The following is an 8,668-nucleotide window of genomic DNA, read 5'->3' as shown; positions in this document are numbered from 1 at the left end:
GGAGGGAGCAGTTATGGCTGCTCTCAGTCCCGTTCCCAGAGGCTCTGCTTCTCAGAATCCCAGCAACCGCTGCAAATCTCAGAGAGAAAGCTGCCCTGGCGTTCCGACCGATGCCAGACAATCCCGCTTCTCGCGTTTGAGTCTGAGTCCCTAGAGACTTGCCCGGATCTGGAGCTCAGAGCCTGGGACTCCCTCCCGATTGAAAACGACAACAGCGCCCTCAGCCACCAGCCCGCTCCACGCGCACCTCCGTACCTTTGTATTTTCCACACTGCGCCTCCTCTGAGCCTCGGTATGCTGTTCTCTTTCCTTCTAGTTGAAGAATCTCTCCTCAGCCAGCCTTCCTGTGGTTCTGGGTGATGTCCGTTCCGTCTTTTAGTTGTATTTTTGAAGTGGTTGTTTGCGGCAGCAATCTCCGGTGTTTACCTATGCCGCCATCTTGGTTTCTCTCGCTACTCATCACTTTGAGTATTTCTTGCCACTCCCTTCTGGCCTGCAAAGTTTCTGTGGATAAGTCAGCTGACAGTCGTATGGGCTCTCCCTTGTGGGTAACTAACTGCTTTTCTCTTGCTGCTTTTAAGATTCTCTCTTTGTCTTTAACCGTTGGCATTTTAATTATGATGTATCTTGGTGTGGGCCTGTTTGGGTTCCTCTTGTTTGGAACTCTCTGTGCTTCTTGGACTTGTAAGTCTATTTCTTTTACCAGGTAGGGAGAAGTTTTCTGTCTTTATTTCTTCAAATAAGTTTTCAATATCTTGCTCTCTCTCTTCTCCTCCTGGCACCCCCACAAAGTGAATGTTGGTTGCTTGAAGTTGTCCCAGAGGCTCTTACACTATCTTCATATTTTTGGATTCTTTTTTCTTTTGGTCTTCTGATTGGGTCCTTTTTCATGTCTTTCAATTTCTCACTAAGATCCTTAAAAGTCTAACTAAATCCCTTGAAGCTCTCATTAAGATCCTTGAGCAACCTTATAACCATTGTTTTGAACTCTATATCTAGTAGTTTACTTGCTTCCATTTCATATAGATCTTTTTCTGGAGATTTTTTTCTGCTCTTTCATTTGTGACATGTTTCTTTGTCTCCACATTTTGACTGCTTCCCTGTGTTTGTTTCTATTTATTAGGTAGAGCTGCTATGTCTCCTGGAATTGGTAGAGTGGCCTTGTATAGTAGGTGTCCTGTAGGGCCCAGTAGCTCAGCCTCCCCAGTCACTTGAGCTTGGCACTCTAGGTGTGCCCCTGAGTAGGCTGTGTGCACAGTCTTGCTTTGGTTGAGCCTTGATTGCTGTTGGCTTCTCTGGGAGGAATTAACCTCCAGGCCAAGTGGCTGTGAGGACTAGCTGTGACTACAGTGAAAGAGTTGCTGTGCAGAAGACACTCCTATGGAGCAGGACTTGCTTTGCTGGGGCTTTGGTGTTCACTGAGTCTGTCCCTTGAGTGTGTTGCTTCTGGATATGTATAGCTGTAATCTGGTATGGTCTGAAGATTTCCCCTGGGTACACTGGCTCTGGGGCCTCCTGGGAGGTGCAAAGTCAGCCACTGCCTGGTGACACCTGTCAGGAACTACAGAACCATCTGCAGATGGCTACTACTTGTATTGGGCTTGGATGTGCCCAAGTGAGGCCAAGCTGTGAAGCAAGGCAGGCTGCTGCTAGTGTTGGCTCTTGCTAATGCCACTGCTGCTTGTTTAAGAGATTTTAGGAAAGTCTGAAGCCTGAATGAGAACAGGCTGCAAACAGCTTGGGAGGGGCTGCAAAATGGATGGGGCAGTGTCTCAGGGAATCACCCAGTTGGAGCAAATAGTGTGAGCCACACTGATGGAAACTCAGATATGGCTGCCAGTCAGCTCTGCAATGGGGGAGGTCCCAGCACAGGAACAATGACCCCTGTAAGCACCCCAGTCTTGGAGAAAGCTTCCCCCAAGTTTTTGTCCTGATGCCAGACAATCTAGTTCTTCCCCAATGTCCCAGGTTCCTTTCAAGCTGCCACCCCTGTGCTGGAGCCCAGAGGGATTGAGTCTGAGTAAGCCTGTGTGCCAGTCCTTTATGAGGAACTGCTGGGTCTCCAGTAGCCTCCGTGTCATGCAGTCACAATCCCTGCTGGTATTTATAGCCCAAAGTTATGGGGACTTTTCTTCCCAGCTCTGAAACCCTGGGCTGGAGTCTGGTGTGGGGCTGTGACCCCTTGCTTCTCACAGGGGGCCTCCACAGCCACGATATCCCTCCAGATTAAAAAAATGCCACATGTGGGTGTTAGAACAGCCCGTTCTGTGCCTTCACCCTTCCTACCAGTATCAATGTACTTTCTTCTTTACTTCTCTAGTTGTAGAACTTCTGTTCAGCCAGATTTCAGGCAGTTCTGAATGATGGTTGTTCTGTATTTTAGTTGTAATTTTGATGTAGTTGTGGGAGGTGGTGAGTATCAGCATTTACCTATGCTACCATCATGTGTTCCAATTCCAGGTATCTTTTTTTTTTTAAACAACTTTTTTATTTTTCAATTATAGTTGATGTATGATCTCATATTAGTTTCAGGTGTACAACTCAGTGATTAGACATTTATATAACTTATGAAGTGATCCTCCTGTTAAATCTAGTACCCATCTGACACCATACATAATTATTACAATATTATTGACTATATTCTCTATGCTGTACTTTAAAGCCCCATGACTATTCTGTAATTACCAATTTGTACTTCTTAATCCCTTCACCTTATTCACCCGTCTCCCAATCCCCCTCTCATCTATGACTGTCAAAATGTTCTCTGTATCTATGAATCTATTCCCGGTGTTTTTGTTGTTTGTTTGTTTGTTTGTTTGTTTATTTTAGATTCCACATATAAGTGAAATCCTATGTAATTTTTCTTTCTCTGTCTGACTTATTTTTTACTCAGCACAAAAACCTCTAGGTCCATCTATGTTATGGCAGATGGCAAGATTTCTTTCTCTTTTTTCTTTTTTTATGTGTGGCTGAGTCATATTTCATTGTATATATGCACCATTTGTTCTTTTTTAATATATATCCTATTTAATAAAAGAGTAATATGCAAATTAACCGTCACTCTGACACAAATATGGCGGCGCAGTAGCCACAAGACGGCGGCACCCAGTCTTCTCAGCCCTGCTGGAGTCCTCCAGTCCTGGGGGGCGGCCACTGAGAGCAGAGCCTGCTTGGCTGTCACTGCGGCGACCTGGGAGCGGCCAAGCGGGCCCCATAGACAGTGCACAGCAGGGCCCGCTTGGCTGTTGCCAGTGGAGACCCAGGAGTGGCCAAGCGGGCCCCGCAGATAGCAGAGAATCATGGGGAGCAGGCTTAAGCCATCAGTAGGACATCCCCTGAGGGCTCCCGGATTTGAGAGGGTGCAGGTCAGGCTGAGGGACCTCCTCCCTGCCCCCTGTGCATGAATTTCGTGCACTGGGCCTCTAGTATATATATATTTCAAAGAGGAAGGGAGAGGGAAAGAGGGATAGAAACATCAATTGGCTGCCTCCTGCACATCCCCTACTGGGGATCAAGCTTGCAACCTGGGCATGTGTCCTGACCGGGAATCAAACCATGATCTCCTGGTTCACAGGTTGATGCTCAACCACTGAGCACACCGGCTGGGCCTGCACCATTTGTTCTTTATCCATTCATCTTTTGATGAACACTTAGGTTGCTTCCATATTTTGGCTAATGTAAGTAATACTGCCATAAACATTGGATGCATATATCTTTTCAACTTAGTAGCAGGACTTGCTCTGGTGCCCAATGAGTCCATCCTTTGAATATGACCCTCATGGAGGTTTTGGGTGGTGCTTTGGCATGGTCTGAAGCTGTCCTGCTACATGGGGTCAGCCCTTGTACAGCAAACCGGTTCACTGGGTGCACTGGCTCTGGGGCCTCCGAAGAGGTACAGGTCAAGATCAACTGCTGCCTGTGCCCTGCCTATGGCCACCCAGCATGAGTGATCTGCAGATGCTTGCTACTTGTACTGGGCTTAGAGGTGCCTTAGAGAGGCCAAGCTTCAAACTGAGGCCAGCTACTGCTAGTGCCAGGCCTGGGGCAACTTGATGAGAAGTACAGTGCACACTGAGGCCAGATGCTACTTATTTGGGGTTATGAACCTTTAAGAAATTTTAGGAAAGTCCACAGCATGACCCAAGACAGCTCTTGACAAATGGTGTTATCCAGGTTAATGGAGACTCAGGTATGGTGCCCGCCTGCCAGCTCTGCGTGGGAAGGGCTCAGCAAAGTAACAATGGCTTCTGACAACACTCTGTCTGGGAGAAAGCTGTCCCTCCAGCCTTTACCTTGATGCCAAACAATTCAGTTCCTCCCCGAATGTCACTGGTGCTTTTCAAGCTCCTGCTCCAGTGCTGGCACTCAGAGGGAGTGAGTCTGAGTAAGTCCTATGTGGGCCCTTTAAGAGGAACCTCAGCCATCTGTCTCACTCAGCCACAATCCCCACTTGTGTTCACAGCTAGAAGTTATGCAGACTTCTCTTCCCAGCACTGGAACCCTGGGCTGAGAGTCCTGGTGTGGGGCTGGGATCCCTCACTTCTCAGGGACACTTCTTCAGCCAAGATATCCCTCTGGATTCTTAACTGCTACATGTGGATGTGGAACCAGCCTATTCTGAGTCTCCATTCCTCCTACCAGTGTTGATGTGGCTTCTTCTTTATATTCTTGGTTGTAAGACTTCCAATTCAGCCAGATTTCAGGTGGTTCTGAATGATGGTTGTTCTGTAGTTTACTTGTAATTTTAATGTGGTAATGGGAGGAGGCAAGTACAACTTTTATCTTGAAAGGAAGCCTTTCATGGGTGTTTTAAATTCTTTTTTTTCTTAGGTGAGACAGGATGGCTAGAGTGAGCTAGAGTTAGGTATTTCCCTTCCCTGGATAGTTTAGGGTCTGATACTACCTCAGAATATCAGGTTTAGGTTAACTAGGCCTCTGGAGGGAAGGCCATGTTAAGAAGAACAGAGTGTTCTGGCTAGTTCAAAATTATTTTTCCCATCCCACTGCCAGGAGCGCAAAGGGATTATTCTCTATTTAATATGGGAATTTGTTTGAGCTCCTGGAGGCAAATCTCACAATATTTGGGGGACTGCCCTAAGACTGGATCCCTCTGGAGTTTTGAACTCTCAGACTTGTCCATCTGAGCCTCCAGAAATTCATTGATTATAGTTAAGGCTTTCCTACCCCAACACTGATTCCCAGGAAGGTTTCTGCTTTAAGTCTCTGCTCAGTAAGCTGGTCTTTGCCTGTCTTTTTTTCTCTCTAATTTTGTGGGCAGCAGTTTGCCCTGTGTCCCTCTCTCTCTTGCAGATCCAAGAAGAATTATAGATTTTTCAGTCTGTTCAGCTTTTTACATATTGTTAGGACAGAGTGGCCACTCCTCCATTGAGGTTATATCAATTCAGTTGTTAGCCTATAAATTCTTGCTTGTCTCTCTGGTGTTTCTTTTGTTGTCTTGAGGTATTTTAGCCCAGTTTGAGTGCAAGGTGTAACTAAATGTGTATTAGCAAGCCTCAGTTTGCTTATTATTGATATGTTTTCTTTTTCGTGCCTAAAGTTTTGCTTCTTATCTGCTCTAACCCTTATTTTCTACCCCCTATCTATCCAAAACTAAAATATACAAAACATCTAGTACTTAGGAAGGGAGAAAAAGACATGTGTGGTCTGTATCAAAATAAAAAAAGGTGGCTTCATGTCTGTGCTTGCTTCCCCTCTGTATTTGTCAGAACCAACTATGGATAATACAAGCAGAGAAAGAATCAACTGAAAGGTGGCCTACAGGAACACTGGAGAACCAGCCTTGGAAAATGGGCAAAACCCAAGTCTCTCTGTGCACCCAAGAATACCAACCAGGACTCACTTCAGAAACAGTCTGGGTGATAAAACCCCTGTAGGCACTAGCTCTAGGGGACACTTGCCTCCATTTCTGGGGATGGTCTCTAACCATCTCTACATCTGTGTGACACTCAGGTTAAGACTGGGTTAAACCAGATTATTTACCCTGTAGGAAGAGGGAATGCTGGTTCAGACTTCCATAGTGGAAGGCGGGGTCCTTTCTCCCACCAGGCCTCCCTCACTGGAAAATGACTCATAAATAGGATAGAGCTTTGGGAGTGGGAAACCAAAGCAATGACCCAAGTCCACTATAATCCACACTCTTATTGCCAGATATCCACATGCAGCCCTCTCCCTCTACTTAACATTTCCCAGGAGGAGATCCTGTGAGCCATGTTCCTCCCTCTCCACTTTGTCTAGCAGGAAGGAGGGCTCAATGACCCAGCCAACACTTCAACTCCCATTTTCTTGTTTGTCTGATGACACTGGAGATGATATATCAGATAGCTATATCGGTTTCCATTTCAATATGTCTCTTAATGAAACATTCCTCTCATGGGTACTAAAAATGAAGAGAACAGATTCATGGGGATAGGAGGCAAAAAAAATGTTAATGGGTCACTGGGTATAATTTCATCTAGTACCATCTCCTGGTTCTTAGCTCCGTGAGTTTTGACTATGGGAAGGACCAAACCATTTTTGGTCTTTGGTTCAGGGCACATGCTACATCCTGCAACCTAGCACCCCAATCTCTGAGAGTGTTATGTCTTTGATGGTCCATGCCATACCACTGTTGGATAATGAGACTTTTGGATAATGAGATATATGATAAGAGTATTGAATCTCATGGCAGTAATACATTGCTTGTTCCTTTTACTGTAAAATAATGTTGGCAGGACACTTTGGGGTTGTTTTAAGGCATTCATTACCTTCACCATTTTTTGGTTAACAGAATCAAGGAAAACAAACACAAATCCAGGATAAGGCTACTGTTTTCTAATGAGGATAAATAGAGCCACTCTTTTCATGATGGGAGGGATCTAATGTAGTATAGCTGCCACCAGGTAGCTGGCTAGTCTTCCCAACAAATAGTACCATAACAAAGAGTTGTTGTGCTGCAAATTGGCTTCACTGCAGTGATAGGGTTAGGTCACCCATGTAAGAGGAAGTTCATGTTCTTGAGGCCATACACAATCTCTACTCCTGCCAACATGACCCTTTGCTCCTGAGCCCACTGTGCCAGCTGTGGAGTTATGGAAAGGGGGGCTCTCTGACGTCCACTGGGCAGATTATCTTGCCCATCTGATCAAAAGCCTTTTGTGATGTGGAGGCCTTTTAATAAGAATTTGTATTGGAGTCCTGGCTGGTGTTTCTCAGTGGGTAGAGCATCAGCCCACCCACTGAAGGGTCTCAGGTTTGATTCCCTGTCAAGGGCCCATACCTGGGTTGCAGATTCAATATCTGGTCCCAGTTGAGGCACATGAGGAAGGCAACCAATCGATGTGCCTCTCTCACATTGATGTTTCTCTTTCTCTCTCTCTGCACCCCTCCCTCCCTTTCACTCTCTCTAAAAATCAATGGAAAAAAATATCCTGGGATGAGGATTAACAACAAAAAAATAATTTATTTGGACATAAGCATACCACCCAGCAACTTGTCTCCTTGGGTTATTGAGAGGAATTGAAGAGCCTGTAAACCTGAAATGCACAGACACACAGTTTATGCTCAATAAATGGCAGTTATTATTACTAAAGAACAGAATATGTACAATGTAAAAATAAGTCCTGAAATCATATTGAAAAAATCTGATAGGTAGAAAAATTAAGTATACTATTTGTATAGTGCATAAAACACTCAAAACAACTTTTACTAACTTAAATCAAATTCAATACTTGTTACTTTAATCAGAATAAAGTATTTTCATTTTAAAACAAAATCACAATGTCAGGTTAAGAGCTATGGTTGCCTTGAACTTTTAGATTACATTATATTCATGAATATATGTAAAGTATAGTCAAGTTTATTTGTGATACAAAAAAAACTGCAAAAGGGAAAGTACACATTTTTTAAAAGGGAATTGTTTTTTTGTTTTGTTTTGTTTTAATATATTTCTTTATTGATTTCAAAGAGGAAGGAAGAAGGAGAGAGAGATAGAAACATCAATGATGAGAGAGAATCATTGATCAGTTGCCTCCTGCACATCCCTACTGGGGATCAAGCCCGCAACCCAGGTATGTGCCCTTGGCCGGAATCGAACCTGGGACCCTTCAGTCCACAGGCCAACGCTCTATCCACTGAGCCAAACTGGCTAAGGCATAAAAGGGAATTGTTTTGTAAGTTAATAATTTTCTTTCTCATAACTCTTTTCCTCCTAATGATCTAAAAGTGCTTGGTAGCAACTGTGGTCACCACTTTACCAAATGGGCAATAAATTTCATTAATAATCCAGTTGATAATTATTGCACAAGACATTGTGTGGGTTGTGGATTCAGAACAGAAAAGAAAATTGCTCCAGCTTCTATAGAGCTACAATCCAATGTGGATGAAACACGATATGATGCTGACAGAGGCACATACAGAGCAATACAACAGGGGACACTGAAGTTCTTTAAATATTATATGGTTGAGCAACTACCATTTCCTTCCCCTTAGTCTCTTTATTTTTTTTTGTTTTTTTTAATTGTTTTATTGCTTAAAGTATTACAAAGAGTATTACATATATCTCCTTTTTTCCCCGCCCTTAACAATCCCCCAGCCTCCCCTACCCCCCAGTGTCTTATGTCCAAAGGTTATGCTTATATGCATGCATACAAGTCCTTCAGTTGATCTCTTA

The sequence above is a fragment of the Myotis brandtii genome, unplaced genomic scaffold, assembly GCF_000412655.1.
Source record: "Myotis brandtii unplaced genomic scaffold, ASM41265v1 scaffold7, whole genome shotgun sequence".
Classification (NCBI taxonomy): Eukaryota; Metazoa; Chordata; class Mammalia; order Chiroptera; family Vespertilionidae; genus Myotis; species Myotis brandtii.
Note: the sequence above shows the minus strand (reverse complement) of the source record.